This window comes from Balaenoptera physalus, assembly GCF_965194825.1.
Source record: "Balaenoptera physalus genome assembly, chromosome: 18".
In the NCBI taxonomy this organism is placed as follows: domain Eukaryota; kingdom Metazoa; phylum Chordata; class Mammalia; order Artiodactyla; family Balaenopteridae; genus Balaenoptera; species Balaenoptera physalus.
In genome coordinates this window covers 40,786,919-40,805,144 of record NC_138899.1, presented here as the reverse complement: position 1 = coordinate 40,805,144, position 18,226 = coordinate 40,786,919, and the positions used below count along the sequence as shown (strand labels likewise).

At 33.1% G+C, this 18,226-nt stretch overlaps 1 pseudogene across 1 annotated transcript in view; it reads right to left on the bottom strand.

Moving 5' to 3' along the window:
* LOC309647449 (myb/SANT-like DNA-binding domain-containing protein 7 pseudogene) overlaps positions 1 to 18,226 on the bottom strand; it is a 57,502-nt pseudogene that overhangs the window by 31,389 nt on the left and 7,887 nt on the right. The gene's annotated exons all lie outside the window — the stretch shown is intronic.

The window sequence follows — 18,226 nt, the reverse complement described above, 5'->3', positions numbered from 1 at the left end:
CTCAACATAATAAAGGCCATATTCAACAAAACAAACAGCAAACATCATTCTCAATGGTGAAAAACTGAAAGCATTTCCTCTAAGATCAGGAACAAGACAAGGATGTCCACACTCACCACTTTTATTCAACATAGTTTTGGAAGTCCTACCCACAGTTATCAGAGATGAAAAAGAAATAAAAGGAATCCAAATTGGAAAAGAAGAAGTAAAACTGTCACTGTTTGCAGATGACCTCATATTATACATAGGAAATTCTAAAGAGGCTATGAACAAACTACTAGAACTCATCAATGAATTTGGTAAAGTTGCAGGATACAAAATTAATGCACCTAAATCACTTGCATTCCTACATACTAACAATAAAACATCAGGAAGAGAAATTAAGGAAACAATCCGATTTATCATCGCATCAAAAAGGATAAAATACCTAGAAATTAACCTACTTAAGGAGGCAAAAGACCTGTACTCAGAAAATTTAAAGATAATGATGGAAGAAATCAAAGATGATCCAAACAGAAGAAGAGATATACAATGTTTCCGTGTTAGAAGAATCAGTATTGTCAAAATGACTAAACTAACCAAAGTAATCTACAAGTTCAATGCTATCCTTATCAAATTACCAACGGTATTTTTCACAGAATTAGAACAAAATTTTTTACAGTTTGTGTGGAGAAACAAAAGACCCCAAAGAGCCAAGGCAATCTTGAGAGAGAAAAACAGATGTGGAGAAATCAGACTCCCTGACCTCAGACTATACTACAAAGCTACAGTAGTATAGTACTGTATGGTACTGGCACAAAAACAGAAATATAGATCACTGGAACAGGATAGAAAGTCCAGAGAAAAAGCCATGCACCTATGGTCACCTGATCTGTAACAAAGGAGACCAGAAGATTCAGTGGAGCAAATACAGCCTCTTCAATAAGTGGTGCTGGGAAAACTGGAGAGCTACATGTAAATGAATGAAATTAGAACACACCCTAACCCCATACACAAAAATAAACTCAAAATAATTAAAAACCTAAATGTAAGCCTGGATACTATATAACTCTTAAAGGGAAACATAGGCAGAACACTCTCTGACATAAATTGCAGCAAGCTCTTTTTCAATCCACCTCCTAGATTAGTGAACATGAAAATAAAACAAAAAAATGGGACCTAATTAAACTTAAACGCTTTTGCACAGCAAAGGAAACCAACCACAAAAAGAAAAAAAAAAAAACCCACAGACTGGGAAAAAATATTTACAAACGGAGTGACTGACAACAGATTAATCTACAAAATGTACAAATAGCTTATGCAGCTCAGTATCAAAAAAACAAACAACCCAATCAAAACAAAATGGGCAGAAGATCTAAATAGACAAACAGATGGCCAAGAGGAACATGAAAAGATGCTCAACATCACTAATTATTAGAGAAGTGCAAATCAAAACTACAATGAGTTATCACCTCACACCAGTTAGAATGGCCATCATCAAAAAATCTACAAATAATAAATGCTGGAGAGGGTGTGGAGAAAGGGAACCCTCCTACACTGTTGGTGGGAATGTAAATTGGTACAGCCACTATGGAGAACAGTATGGAGATTCCCTAAAAAAAAACTGAAAATAAAGCTACCTTATGATCCAGTATTCCCACTCCTTAGCATATATCTGGAGAAAGCCATACTTTGAAAGGATACATCACCTCAATGTTCATTGCAGCACTATTTACAATACCCAGGACATGGAAGCAACCTAAATGTCCATCAACAGAGGAATGGATAAAGAAGATGTGGTACATATATACAATGCAATATTACTCAGCCATAAAAAGAATGAAATAATGCCATTTGCAGTGACAGGGATAGACTTTGAGATTGTCATACTGCGTGAAGTAAGTCAGACAAAGACAAATATCATATGATATATGTCAGATATCATATGTGGAATCTAAAAAAATGGTACAAATGAACCTATTTACAAAACAGAAATGTCACAGATGTAGAAAACAAACTTACGGTTACCAAAGAGGAAGGGGAGGATGGATAAATTGGAAAATTGGGATTGACATATACACACTACTATATATAAAATAGATAACTAATAAGAACCTACTGCATAGCACAGGGAACTCTATTCAATACTCTGTCATGACCCATACAGGGATAGAATCTAAAAAATAGTGGATATATGTATATGTATAACTGATTCACTTTGCTGTACAGCAGAAACTAACACAACATTGTAAATCACCAATTAAAAAAATTAATTTAAAGAAAGAGGAATTCAAAATTTAAGAGATAAAAAGGTGACAAATGAGATTAACCAAATTTAAATTCAATTATACTGACATTTTACAGATATGATTTTGTGCTTAACACTGATTATTGCTGAAATAAGTACTGACCTTTCACCTTTTCAAATGCTTAACAATAAACGATATACTATATGTTATTTCACATTAAACCAATTTATGGGCAACTCTCAGGGTGAGGATCATTGCATTGGCTTCATTGATGGAGAAATTGAGATTGGAAGGTTTCATTGTTTGGACATAAAGATGTAGCTGAAACAGGACCTAACACCAAGTCTTGGAATTTTATTCCCAGAGTCTTCTACTACGTTAGAGAGAGATTGAAAAAATGCAACAACAACTTTTTAATTATCTTTTATCCCTCCCAATGAAATCAGGAAATATTTAATTAATTGAACCTACAATTAAATGTTAAAGCTTTGGATCTTATAAATATCCAAATACATATGCTGCATATAATTAAATATCATTTTTAAGTATTAGTCCTAACTCTTAAAAACAGATCTTTTCTAAATAAAATGTGTCTGTTAAATTGTTTTTACCAGCTTTCTTATATATAATTCATTGACTTGTTTGTGTCCTCATGTTATTCAATAGTTTTTGTATATATACTATGTGCTTATTTGAAAAGTGAATATACAAATCCATTTGTAATATAGTATAGAATGAAATATGAGCCTAAGTTCTTCAGTTTTGTATTATCTATTTCAATATTTAATCTTGGGCAAAGTTTGATAAAATCATTTTGTAAAATTGTGATTTCTCTAAAACAATTCCCAAACTAAAAATATTATATTGAATATATACACATATATATGATTTTTGACCATGTTTTATCTACAAAAATGCAATTTATATGTGTGTATGTATTTATATACACATAAAATTTTAAAATGGAAATAAATTTTCAAGGATAGAAACAGAAATTATATAAGCAATTTTGTTAGTGTTGCCAAGTAAAGAATGTCGCTCACCATCAGGTTCTACAGGAATGAAGTCACTAGCCAATGCAGTTGCTGGCCTTTAACATACTCTGAAAGGAGTTCAGGGATGAGATCAGGAATGAGGCACTCTATGCTCTGGGAAAATCTGGCTGAACAGGCCTTCAGATAGTTAGGTATTTTCAGGAGAAAATTTTAGGAAACCAATTTCTTGCATCTTCTCATACCTAGAAAAGCACTATAATCACTTAATGGAGACATCTGCTCTTGTGATTAGCAGCAACCTTCTACCGAGATGTATGCTTCATTGCATGTACCCCATTTACCAAAGTCGTATATATACACTGACCTCCTCCGCTAACTCTTTGGAGCAATTCCTCAGAGCTATCTGAGTGTCTGTCTCCCAGGCTACAGTCCTCAGTAAACCCCAAATAAAACTGAACTCACAGCTCTCATGTTATGCATTTTTTGTTTTTTCTTTTTTTCAGTCAACAGTGTCCATTTTCAAATGTAACAATATCTAGTTCATATTAGTTAAAAACTACTAACAAGCTTAAAGATTGTGATGCAAAATGAATATAATATTTATGATAAACTCTAATGTAAATATCAGTCACATGTTTCAGAAATGCTGACCAAAATCTCATGATCATTTCATAATTTGTATTTGTGAGATGGCAGCTTCTGTCTGAATTTCTGCTACTATTAGGAAGTAAATAATTAATGATAAGATGTGTAGTTATGCTCAAGTTTTCTTCCAAATGACAGTATCAGCTTTTAAAGTGTACTCTCATCAGGAAGAAAACCCTGAGTTACATTGTTTGGGACACTTACATGGAAGTTGGGACTATTTGGAAAAGGAAAATTAAATTTCAATTATTTATGAGTAAACCTGCATAGATAACACTTGATTAAAAAAAGCATACTCTGAAAATGTTCAGAATAAACTCCTTAAATTTTCATGCAAAGCTCTTAGCAGATGCTTTCCCATGAAACTCTTCTCTCTATGGTAAATTTTATATCTTTCATTATCTGGCACTTTTACACAACTTTTTCTTAAAACTTATAAAAAATTAGGACTTGAAAGTCTTCATTTAAAAACAGTATATTCTGTGGAGTCTCAAAGTCCAAAAACATAAAATTTGTAACTATTATGGAGACATTTAACAAATAGCAGCAATGTATTATGATTTTTTTGAGGAAGTAAACTATAAAGAGGAAATCATGATCAGTCCCATAGCCAAACAAATAGCAAGTTGAATTTATCGCAATTCTTCCTATAAATTCATTTCTTCTCATAATTATCATTTGTGAATGCATTTATTAGCATATAAATTTAGATGATGATGATGATTATGATGACAATTTTTTTAAAAATTTGTAAATAATACATGTTAAATTGTAAAAAAGTAATAAAAGTAAAATGTAAATTCATTGTTGTCACCTGTGCTCATAACATTTTATTCAAAATTGGAAATTTATAGGTCATTCTAGTTCAAACTTTTTACATTTTGATGAAATAAAAAATGCAGCCTAGAGTGAGTAAGTGATATGTCTATGTTCTTACAGGTACTTATTATTTACATATCAGTTAGAGTAGCATTCAGTGCAGACATAGATTAAATGAGTTCCTAAACACAAGAAGTTATTTAAGTTCCTGTATCTCAAAGATATTGCAGACATTAAATACTTTTATAGGGTTCTACTCTTTCTTTCTAGTGCCTGTTGACAACTTCATAGAACTGAAAAAGAGCACATTCAGTTAGCCAATGATCCCTGATTTATTTCTAAGAGTCTAGCAGTGAATGAAATATATGTTGGTCATTAAGAATGTGGGCTCTGGAATCAGACTGCTTGTCTTCAAATCTCAGCTCTCTTACTTTCTAGCATGAGATAGTATATATATGGTTAGAATCTTGGATGTCAGAACCAGACTGTCTGGATGTGAATGCCAGCTTCACAATTTATTAGCTGTGTAGCCTAGAGCAATTTACAAAATCCTCTGTACTTCAATTTTTCTCTTTTGACAAAATGGAAAATATAGTAGTACCCACTTCATATAGTTTGTTATTCACTTAAAATGAGTTAATGTGTATAAATCCCTTAGAACGGTACCTAACTCCACCCGTCCACCTCAATAACTATACGTTAGTTTCAGTAATAGCTACCAGACATGTAAGACACTTAGTACAATACCTGACAAATATTTAGTGCTCATTAAACATTAGCTCTTGTTATTTCATTTACTTAAAAACAAATAAGTGCTTATCATCAGTCAGGAAACTTGTGGATCCTTGGGATACCTTAGTAAAGCAAATATTTCCGCTTTTCTGCTAACATTTATTAATGAAAATAGAAATTACACAAAAAGCCTAATTTAGAAGCAAATAGTAAGTTAGAGTGTGATAAGGGATACAGGTGAAAAACATGTAGAGAAGGGCAAGGGGGTTGAGAGAGTCAGGGAAATGGTACAGGTTGCAATATTAAATACACTGCTCAAAGGAGTCCCAGTGACATGGTAACATTTGTGCAAACTCAGAAGTGAGCCTTGTAGATATTTAGGGGAAAAACATTCAGGACAGAGGCTTTGTGGTAAAAAGTGCCTGCTGCAAAGTGCCTGCTCACTCTACGTCAACAATGTGGAAAGAAGGCCAGTAGGGTTGAAGGAGAGTGAGCAGAATAGAAACTATCAGGACTGGATTAAAAGATGTAACTGGGGGAAATCAAGCAGGCCCTTACAGGGTCTTGTAGGTTTTGCTTTTGTGAAGTGAGAATCACTGCACAGTTTTGAGCAGAATAGTGATATGATCTGAATTGCATTTTAAATGGACCCCTCTGACTGCTGTATTAAGGAGAGATTCTCAGATGTCAAGGATAGAAGTTGGGAGATGTGCTAGGAGACAATTGAAGAAATCCAGGCTAGAGACATTGACTGTTCCAACCACAGACATGCTGGAATAGGGGAGTTGGAAAGAATTAGTCAGATTCTGGATATATTTTGAAAGTAGAGACCATAGGATTCTCAAACAGATTTGATATAGAAGAATAAGGGATGTCAAGAATGATTCTGTGATTTTTTGGTCTGACACCTCTATTGGTGCAGTTGTCATTGATTGAGAAAGGAAAGCTGTGAGAAGAGTAGGTCTGTGGGGGGGGAGACCAGAAATTCAATTTTAGACCTGAAAAGATTTAAATGTCTATTAGTCATCCAAGTGGAGATGTCAAGCAGGCAATGTAATATACCTGCGAGTCTGGAGTTCACGAGAGTGTTCTGAGATGGAAATTTAACAGATAATAAAAATCAGGAAATTAGACAAGATTGGAAAATGTTATAGTTATTGAAAAGAAAGGAGTCAAAGTCTGAGCCCTGGGACAATTTAAATTGAAGAGATTCTGGAGTAAAGGAAGAACCACCAGGAAAGATGGAGAATGAATGGCCAGTAAAATAGGATGGAAACTGTGGTTTTGGTGTCATGAAAGCCAAAGGAAGAACATGCAGTAAGAGGGATAAGGAATCAACTATGTCAAATCTTGGTGATGAAAGCACTAATTAAGTTGAGCACTGAAATTTGAAAGTATGTTTAGCAATATTGTGGACATAAGTGACTTTAACAAAAGCATTCGATGTTGTGGTTTTAACAAGAATATGGACAGTAAACAAAGACAACTCTTTTGAGATGGTTTGCTATAAAAGGCAGTAAAGAAGTGGAGTAGTAATTGATGGACAAAGAAGCAAAAAAGATGGACTGTAAGGGTGGGAGAAATAATGGGTTATTTCTATGCTGACAGGAATGTTAGAATAGAAAATGTAAATGGCATGATGTAGAAAAGAGGGAAGGATTACAGACAGACATAATCAAGTAGGTGGTAGGATACAGGATCCCATTTATAAATAGAGAATTGTCCTTAGATAGGAGAAGGTAGGAAGATAGAGCTCATGAATGTAGATGTGAGTAGGTGGGTGAATGCAGTTTGGTGGTTCTAGAAGATTTCTTCAAATTACTTTAATTTTCTTCAGTTAAGTAGGCAGTAATACCATCACCTGAGAATGCAGATCATCTGAGGCATATTGGAGGTTTCAGGACAAAGGAAAACATATAAAATAGTCATCTGAAGGAGTGAAAAAATGAGTAAGGGGTGTTGAATATGACTGCCTGACAGCAGCAAAGTCTTCTTGTTGCTCACTCAGCTGAATGAGTATGGTGGGTTACATCTAACCAACACTGTGGTTCTACAACAGAGTGAGAGATGGGCAAGGGAAGTCAAGGTTTTCAGGCAGGAGTGATTAACAATGAAATATAAAGTGAGTTAAGAGGGGAATCCAGACTTGAAGAGGTTTAGAAGATGAAAACATGGTAGTATCAATGGTCCAGGAGGTGTGGAAGGATTGCTGGATTCAGGGCACCTGAAGATTGGAAACAGATAAAAAGTAATTGGTCAGAGAATGGAACACATGACATTGACATTATGGAGTATGTGTTGAATTATTGGAAATATCAAGATCTTGGTAATGACCATGGAAGTCAGAGGCTGAGGTATGGTGGAAAACAAGATCATGAGAGAAAAGAATTTCAAGAACTGAAATAACAGGGAATTGGAAAAACAATTTATGTTTACTTGAAAACGCCATGACTTAAAAGAGAAGTAGTACTGAAGAGAACCAGGAAATCTTTTTAGCAATATTACTCTTTACTATCTCAAACTTCTATGAAATTTGAATCTGGAAGAAATGATGATACCTTGGGATTTATATTTATATTCTCAAACAATGATAATCAGACTTGAATAAAATAAAACTATTAAGACTGGGTGTACTGAATACATATTATTGACATTTTGTTAGTTATCAGGAATACTGGGGAAAATCTGACCAGAGTGAAAAATCTCCCAAAGTAGATTCAGCACACTTGATGAAAAATAAATCTAAGAAATATATATTTTTATTTAAAGTTGCATTTATGAATATTAATAAAATCCTTTCAAGTAATAACATTTCCTAAAAGAAGAGTTATTTCATTCTATATAAATGGGCAATTAATGAATAAAAGTAAATCAAGAAAGCTTGATAACTGTAGTTAAAATTCATTGCAAGCTACACTAAAGAATTGCATCAAACAGTAAAGTTGCATATGAACGTACTGTAGCATAAATGGCTTCATTTTATATAAAATCTGTAAGAGATTTATACTGATTTGAGTACAGAACTAACCAAATTCTCCTTGGAGGTTTCAGCATCAAATAATAAAGATACTCTGAAGCATAAATTTCAAAACCTAGTTCAATTGGCACTTTTGCACTGCATTTTAGAGGCAAAAATATTTGTGGCTAGTGAAGTGAGAAACATGACAGTAATACTTGGGATATATATTTTTATTTCAGTAAACCTTTTGAACTCTGTAATGCTATTAATATTATGTAGAATCTTTTGACCAAAAGCAGCTTAAAATTTACTGTCTTTGAGTGTTTATAAAATGTTACATATAAATTCCATTTTATTGTTTTATTAACATCAATAACAACAGAAAATTTCAGTAATTAACTCATTTCAGATGTGTAGGTTTTAATGAAATGTCATTCCTTGCTGTCTCAATCCTGCCTCCTTTCCTGAAACTTAACAGGATTGAACTTGTATTTGCTGAACAATGAAAGAAGAGGGGCTATTGTCAGTAGTTATTTCTGATAGACTTTCCCCAAGACCTAGATTTACCATAAGCCTTACAGTGGCCTGCAAGTCCCATCAAAGATCTGGCTCCCACCACCTCTGATATCATCACCTACAGCTCTTTACTCTCTCTGTTCTAGGCACACTCCCATGACTTTCCAAATATTTGTTCACATGTGACCTGTTAAGTGATATAATTGGCCACAATAATCTGACATTATAAAACCTGTCTCTAACATTTCTTAATCTCTCCCCGGCTTTGTTTTTCTAATTAGTGCCTATTACTAGCAACTTACTACAAACTTAATTTCTCTTGTTTATTTTCATTCCTCTCCACTAGAATGTAGGTTCCTTGAGATATAAAGTGTCCGATGTGAACATCACTTACCTAAATTTTAGAACAGTGTCTATCATGTAATAATCAATAAGAAATATTGAATTATTGAATATCAAAATTCTATAATCACTCTGAAGTTGAGTTTTCAGAATCATATTCTTTGGAAGATCTTAGAAGTTATTTAATCTTACCTTTATACTTTTAAAAATAGAAAAAAACTTTTGAACTTTTAAAATTTACTCTAGTCCAGGGAATTGAAAAACTTTCCCATGGTCAGCCAGAAAGTTAAAGACTCAATAAGTACTAGATAACAGCTCCCATTCCCTTCAGGTAAAACTGATTTCAGGCTCCTCTGTTGCTTCACTGCTTGATAACAATGCCTACCTACTTTGGTAGGCTTCTACAAAATAACATAATCCATTCCACTAGACACAGTTGTTTCAGGAGCAGTTACATGCCAATCAAGATGAATCTTAGGATGGCTGCTAGGAAAGCACAGACAACAGTATTTTCTCCCGCTGGATATGTATAAAGCAATGTATAGATTTGATTGCTACTGCTAGGTGCTAGGCCATCCGATCACCCTGAGAGTAATTTCTCTGACAAATTAGATGGCATAGCAGAAAGGCAAAGATACTGAGTCCCTTGAGATAACAATGAGCCAATGGATCACCAAATTCTGAATTCTGTCCTATACCTGGACTTCTACTTATATGAGCTAACAGGTTTTCTTTTTATTAAGGGAAAAGAAAAGAAGATTTTTCCTATATTCTTGACACTTTTCTGTCCTGCCTTCCCCAATTTAGATTCTGGAAACTTCAAAAACCATGAAAGATGGAGTGTATAACTACTCATCAGGAAACAGAAGAAGGCAAACCTATGCCATTTCTAACTCCTGACTGCTAGTGGCTCACCTACAGTAGACCAGATGGGAAAGGGGAGTTACTTCCAGTTCAGTGTGTGTGTGTGTGTGTGTGTGTGTGTGTGTGTGTGTGTGTGTGCGTGTGCATGTGTGTGTGTGCTGTGATTTATTTCATTGGCCTGGACAAAATAATTATTGATGTGAGCTTCTTACACTACCTAAGACTAACTAGAGAATTTATAAAAACCTCTCTAAATTAGCAGCCAGGAACATTAGTAGGCATTAAAATCAGAAATGCAGAAATATAAAAGTGCTAAGAGATACAGGAACCAAAGACTCAGATTTATAAAGGTAATAGTCCCACCAAATAGATTTAAATTGACAGTAAATTTGCTGTGTGAATGTTTAATGTGTCATTATTTAGGTAAGTTTTCCAAGGAAAAAAGAAAAATAAATAATAAGTGGCAAAAATCAATTTTGTAAATACTCTATTTTCTTTAATTCCCCCCCACACACACACACATCTTAGAAGCCCAACCCCTTCAGCAGAAAGCTTTATAAAACACATTGTCATCTGAAAGGCTCTGAGGATTCAATGAGTAAAGACACCTCATCTTTCTTTAATGTAATCTTTTCTAAAAGTTTTGACCAAAGTACATTTTTTTTTCCCATGGAATATTTACCATCTTTGAGGTCATCAGTACACCACAGAACAGGATTTGAAAACGTTACAGGCAATTTCCTCAGCTGGCTGTTTGCACATGACTTAATGTTGTCATATTACTCAATATTTGATTACAGACTCCATTCTCTGAAATCAGGTAGTTTATGACCTCATTGGATATAGAAATCTGAGCATATCCCTTTTGACTTTTTACCTCTAAAGCTTTCTCAGGAAGTTAGTTACAATGTAAAGCCTGTTATTCATCCTGTCAATGTCTAAATTCAGAAACATACAGAAAATTGATGACAATCTTAAATTAGTCTTAATATACATATTATGCTTTGGGGAATCAATGTAGATGTAAATTCCTATAATCTTCATATATAAACCTCAGTATCATCAGGAAAAAAATGTACAGGTAATGTTGCAGTTTTAACTGTTTTCCACATAGCTTGGTCCCCTTTGACCTATTTTCAATTTTCTTACAAATTCTCTTATTTCTCATTTTTTCTTTATTTTGCTAATGTTCCTTATTATTATCATAATAAAATCATTTTATATTTTCAGAAGAGTTGGAAAAATTGTATAATGAGTTCCTATTTACTCTTTACTTAGTTTCTCCTAAAGTTTACATCTTATGTAAACAATAGTACACTTATCACAACTCAGAAGTTGCTTAGAATTGGTATAATATTGTGAACTAAATAAAGCTTTAATTCAGAATTCACTAGTTTTTTCACTAATTTTCTTATATTTTCTGTTCCAACATTTACTATATACCATGTTCTATGTTGCTCTTTCATCTTAGTGTTCTCCAGTTTTAAGTTTTCAATGTTTGTTTATTTTTCATGGGCTCGACACGTTTGAAGTGTACTCATCAAATATTTTGTAGAATATCCCCCAGTTTGGGTTTGTCTGCTATTTTCTCATGATTAACTGGATTAATGGATTTTGAGGGAAGAATACCACAGAAGTGAAATATCCATCTCATCACATCATCCCCATTCCTTTCTTTAGTCCTAGCTTCCCTCAGTACTACTCTCACAAGCTTGATTTCTGAACTTACGCTTATTACAAGAACATCAACATATTCCAACTTCAGTAGGTTTATTTTCCATGGATAAGGCTAGTATCTGGAATTAATACATTCTACCATTAACATCATGGTGCTTATTTGACTGGCATGACTTGAGACAATTTATAGTAAAATAATGTCATGATTTCTAACAGTATTTTGTAAGGATTCATGTTAGTCACTGATTTAATGTATCTAAGACCTACTTTCCCCTTTCCTATTACAGAAAACTGCAGATTTTATATAAAAATCTCAAAAAAGAATTGTGTTTAATTATGAACCCAAATGATTGACATAAATTGGTAAATTCCCTTGACAACCTAGACAACTCTTATTTAATATAAAAGTTTCATAATAAAAAATGGATTCAATGCCATATATTTTAATAATTGCTTCTCAAAAATTTTGAGCTAAATTAGAAAATCTATAATCAAGTGGATAAAATGCAAAAGTTCTATGATTCCAGCTTTAAGTTTCCTCTAAAAGTTATTTTGAATATTATGCTATATTGAGACTGATTGAAAGATAAGAACTACTTCTCATTAAGTCAAATTAGATATAATGGGGAACCACATATCTTTCTATTACTTACACTTTTTTTTCTTTTTTTTTTTTTGAGTTCTCACATATACATAGATACACACTTCTTTTCTGACTTGAAAGAAAGACATTTTGAAAATATAGTAATGTATTATATATGTTTACCACTTTAGTTAAATGATGAAATATTTAATCATGTAACCTTTTGTAATGTGGGAGATGGTTTATTTCAATACATAAGTAGAGAAAAAATATGAAAAGGTAGTTTATATAAAATTTGGATACAATTCTCCAACTTGTATATAAAAAGAATTATGAGCTGTTAAGACAAACCAATATTACTCTTTAAAAAGGGTGATTCATATGTATCTATTTTCTAAGATAAAATGTTAATTTTTATTTTGTAATTTACATATTTAATATAAATGCTATATTTAGAGTTCTGTAATCTTGTAGGAGATCTCACTTTAGGCTTTTTTGCTAATAGTTTTATTAATGAGCTTCAGGTAGAATTAACTCATTCAATTTATTTTTTAAATTGAGATAGCATTGTTCACATAACATTTTAAATATTACCTCTCTTCTTACAGATAACTTGAAGCTTTAATTTAAATTGTTTGATTGTGATGATGTGTAATTGTAATTTTTCTAAATAGAAGTTATTTCCTGTTCATTCATTAACATTTTTAACTTAGAGATTTTGATTCTACTTATGACGGCAAAACTCCCCATGATGTGCTATCATTTCTGTGACAGTTGCAATAAAAAATGGAAAAGAAGGAAACAGTGGTAGAGGAAGGGGAAAGGGAGAGATGTGGAAGGAAGAGAAAGAGAAGGGCTATGTTTTAAAAAGATAGGGGGAAATGTGTGATTTGGTTAGACTATGAATCTCAATTCATAATACACAAAATGCACCTTTTTATTCATGTTATACCAGTATAGATTTCCAATCAGTCAGTTGTTACATGGAGTAAGACAGAAATACATAAAGGTAAATGATAGACTCTGTAAAGCAAATAATAATATTAGCAACAATATATTTGTCACCTATATTTTTAATTTTAGAAAGAAAAGCTATTCTTTTTTTATTGAGATATAATTAGTATATAACGTTATATTAGTTTCAGGTATACAGCATAATGATTCAATATATGTATATGTTGCAAAAGATAACCACAATAAATCTAGTTAATGTTTATCAGCACACATAGCAATATATTTTTTTTCTTGTGAAGAGAACTTTTAAAATCTACTCTCTTAGCAATTTTCAAATATATGATAAAGTATTATTAACTGTAGTCGCCATGCTCTACATTACATCTCCAGGACTTATTTTATAACTGGAAGTTTATACGTTTTGACCACCTTAGCCCATTTCACTATTCAAATAGAATAAAATAGAATATAATAGACTAGAAGAAAATAGGCTAATCTTATTGTGGTTTGTTTTTCTTTTTTTTAATAGTGGTTGTTGCATATATATATATATATATATATATATATATATATGTGTATGTATCATCTTTCCTTAATTTCTTCATCTTCAATTCTTTGATATGCTTTAAATTTTACATATATATATGTATGTACGTATGTATCATCTTTTCTTAATTTCTTCATCGTCAACTTTTTGATATGCTCTAACTTTTAGAGTAAACAACACTAAATAAAAATAAGCAGTTATCTTGTCAACATGGTCAGTGTAGTTGCATAATTTATGTTCATGGGCATACCTTATCTATTCCAAACTGAATGGTTGCCAAATGCTCCTAAATCATTACAATTTAATATATAACCCTTACTTCACTTTCCTCAGTAGAATATTAACCATAACAGGAACAGTGAAAAGTGAACACTTAATAATCCAAGACTTTTTAGGTAAGACAAAATGGAAATAAAAATTTGAATGGCTTATTTGAATAATTCAAAATATAACTACAATATGCTTTAAGCAAGCATATTATTATACAGGCAGTCTATTCTGAATGTTTTTCACAGTTCATAGTAGATTTAAAATGAAAAAAAAATAAAAACAAAACAAAAACCTTAATAGATATATCCCTCTGTTTCTGTACACAGCCAATTTATTCTAGACATAAACCCAATAAACCCAAAGACATATATATATATATATATTTTTTTTTAAATATTTATTTATTTATTTTTGGCTGTGTTGGGTCTTCATTGCTGCGCACGGGCTTTCTCTAGTTGCTGAGAGCGGGGGCTACTCTTCGTTGTGGTGCGTGGGCTTCTCATTGCAGTTGCTTCTCTTGTTGCGGAGCACGGGTTCTAGGCGCTTGGGCTCAGTAGTTGTGGCACACAGGCTGTAGAGCGCAGGCTCAGTAGTTTCGGCACACGGGCTTAGTTGCTCCACGGCATGTGGGATCTTCCCGGACCAGGACTTGAACCCATGTCCCCTGAATTGGCAAGCAGATTCTTAACCACTGCACCACCAGGGAAGTCCCAAAATGCCTTTTGATTAGAGGTGGCTATACAAGATATATATATATATATATATATATATGTGTGTGTGTGTGTGTGTGTGTGTGTGTGTGTGTTTTCCACATCTTATAGCATATTCTACCATGTTTTGTAATGATATAAAAATTATCATTAACTAACATGCCTTAGCAAGAAAGTTATGTCTTCTTTATCTTTCTTTTCAAAATAACATGGTAGGTCACTATCACTAAAACAATAGTACTTTTATCAACCTAAAAATTATTACCAGCTTTGTTTTAAGGCCTTGGGTCAGTTTATTTGGATATTCTCAACATTTACTAAATTCACCTTAAAATCATTAGATTAGAAGACTCAATAATAAATGTAAGTACAATTCTCTGACAAAACAACTCATTGTTTTTAAGTGCTTGATATATTCTGGTTTTGGGCTTCCTTGGTGGTGCAGTGGTTAAGAATCTGCCTGCCAACACAGGGGACAAGGGTTCGAGCCCTGGTCCAGGAAGATCTCACATGCCGCAGAGCAACTAAGCCCATGTCCCGCAGCTACTGAGCCTGCTTGCCATAACTACTGAAGCCCGCGTACCTAGAGCCTGTGCTCTGCAACAAGAGAAGCCACCACAATGAGAAACCTGTGCACTGCAAGGAAGAGCAGCCCCTGCTTGCATTACTAGAGAAAGACGGTGCACAGCAATGAAGTCCCAATGAAGCCAAAATATAAAAATAAATAAATTTATATATAAAAAATATTTATATATATTCTGTTTTTTCTGTCTTTTTTGGTAAAGTTCTCTGATTAATTGCTGAATTCCTGTTTTGCTTTCTCTTATAGATAGAGCATAACTATTGTCTGAAAGCAATTCTTTGTTACTGGTTAATTTTATATCTGAGCTCAACACAGAATTCTTTCTATCAAGTTTCTACTACAATACATTTTTTATTGGTTAATGACTTTAACAGAAGTAAACCTGCCTCCTTACTACTAAAAAGAATAACAAAACAGTAAATGAGTAGAACTAAATGAAGAATTCAATCAGATGCCACATTAAGAAAACTGTAATCACAGATCCCTCTCCCATAAACAAGTACATATAATACAAATTATATAAAATATAAAGTGTCAGGCTCTTGAATTTGCCATTGTTATTTTCTCTGAGTGTGATTAATAAGAAATATTTTTGACAAATATAATCAGTACATACCATGTTTGTTTCAACTCTGTTTACTTGTCAGTCTCAGTAAGAAATTAGTAATTTGTATTTACAATCATTAAATGTTGAAATAATTTAGCACAATGAGAGAAATAATATATATGATTTAAATTAAATTCAATGAAAGCTCTTCTGCAGTCACAGATTGGAAAAATTAAATGCTTCCTTTCAGTCCTAATCCAACCTGATACTTCTTAAACTAGAAAACCCAGACTCCTAAAGCTGAAGATAATGATTCTCTATGTCTGATGTGGAAAATAATATTTTCTTTTTCATCTATATTGACTGTAGAAAACCTCTTATGAGCACAGTAAAAAGGGTCTCAAAGCATTTTAGGAGATTTCGATCATGAAAAAAATGGTAATCTTTAAAAAGCCTTCTCCCTATATATATATTTCCATAATTCACATTTCTCTACTGCTGCCCTTGCTAATTCTACTGCAAAATGTTCAGACAAATGACTCTTTTCTCTTTTTTTCTTGGTCAATATTAAAAGCTAGTAATAAACACAAGTGCTTTCCATTTTTAGAGTGCTTTTTAAGTATATATCAACCTCAGCAAACAGGAGAGGGAAATTAACATTATCTCCATTTTACAGACAGGAAAACTAAAGAACACAAAGGAAAATGTTGAATGCTGATACCAAAGTATAAGGCACAGAAATATATTAGAAAAATAGTGTTTTTACAGGTTACTCAAAGAGTAATTCAATTTCTTAAACATCAAAATGTCTGAGTGTCTATCCGGAAAGGCCACATAGAATACTCTTATGTACCATTACAAGGATACATATCATGTATCAACATGTGGCAATCATAGAATATATGCTCTTATATATACCTGTATATATACTCTTTCAGAGAACCTTCTCTAATTGAACTCTGAATATTTATTTAATCTGTATGTTTGGGTGCATAAGTGTTTTGTGACAAATTAACACATACCAACATGGATCGAGTACCACACAATGTACATTTTCTGTTTCTCATACTTTTCTATGTGACTACATATCTTTGTTTAGACTCCTTGACTTCTTGATGGAAGTAGCTGTCTTCCACTGTCTTATTCCAGTGCACCCCACACGGAGGAAAAGTCTTTAACTGTGGGCACTCAATGTATTAGACAATGGCTGGAGATGTTAGTGGGCCACTAAGTTTTAATAAATAATTCAAAGCCTACTGAGTTTTAATAACTCAGTATTGAATGAAATGAAAAACAGGCTGTCAAATTGGGTCAAGGAATCTTTGCCTTCTGTGTAGCTTATGCTGCCACTTATGTTCTTCAGGTACCAATCCAAAGGAAACAGAATAACACTGTAGTCGCAACGTATGAGACAATAAATGGCATTTACTTATAAGTAATGTGGTAACTAATACTTGAAATCTTTGCTGTATCTCCTAGCTCAACACAAATACTACCTGATCAGAAAGATTTTTAACTTTCTAATTCTCTGCAATTCTAGAAATTCCTAGAGTACTTACCTAGGTAAGAAAATTTATTCAATTCTAGGAGTCTAGAACATCCTGAATTTCATATACCTGTTGGATATTTGTATGTCTTCTTTGGAGAAATGTCTATTCAGGTTCTTTGCCCATTTTTAATAGAGTTATTTGTGGGTTTTCTGCTATTGAGTAGTACGAGTTACTTACAGATTTTGGATATTAACTACTTATATTCAATATAGAAATATTTTTCCCATTCCATGCATTACTTTTCATTTTGTTGATGGTGTCCATTGCTGTGCATAAACTGTTTAGTTTGATGTCTATTTTTGCTTTTGTTGCCTGTGCTTTTTGTGTCAAATCCAAAAAATCTTTGCTAAGGCCAAGGTCAACAAGCTTTTCCTCTGTTTTCTTCCAGATCAAATTAGCATTTGAATTGATTGATTGAGTAAAGCAGATTGCCCTCTTCAATAGAGTGGGCATGATTCAGCCCACTGAGATGCTTATAGAACAAAAAGGCAGAGGAAGGGAGAATTCACCATCTCTCAACGTGCCTGCTTGAGCTGAGATATCGATCTTATCCTGTTCTCAGACTGAGATTTACATTGTTGGCCCTCCGGTCCTCAGGCCTTTGAATTTTGACTAGAATTCACCACCACTGGTTCTCCTGGTTCTTAGGCCTTTGAGATTGGACTGAAACTGCAACCACCCATTTTCCTGGGTCTACAGCTTGCA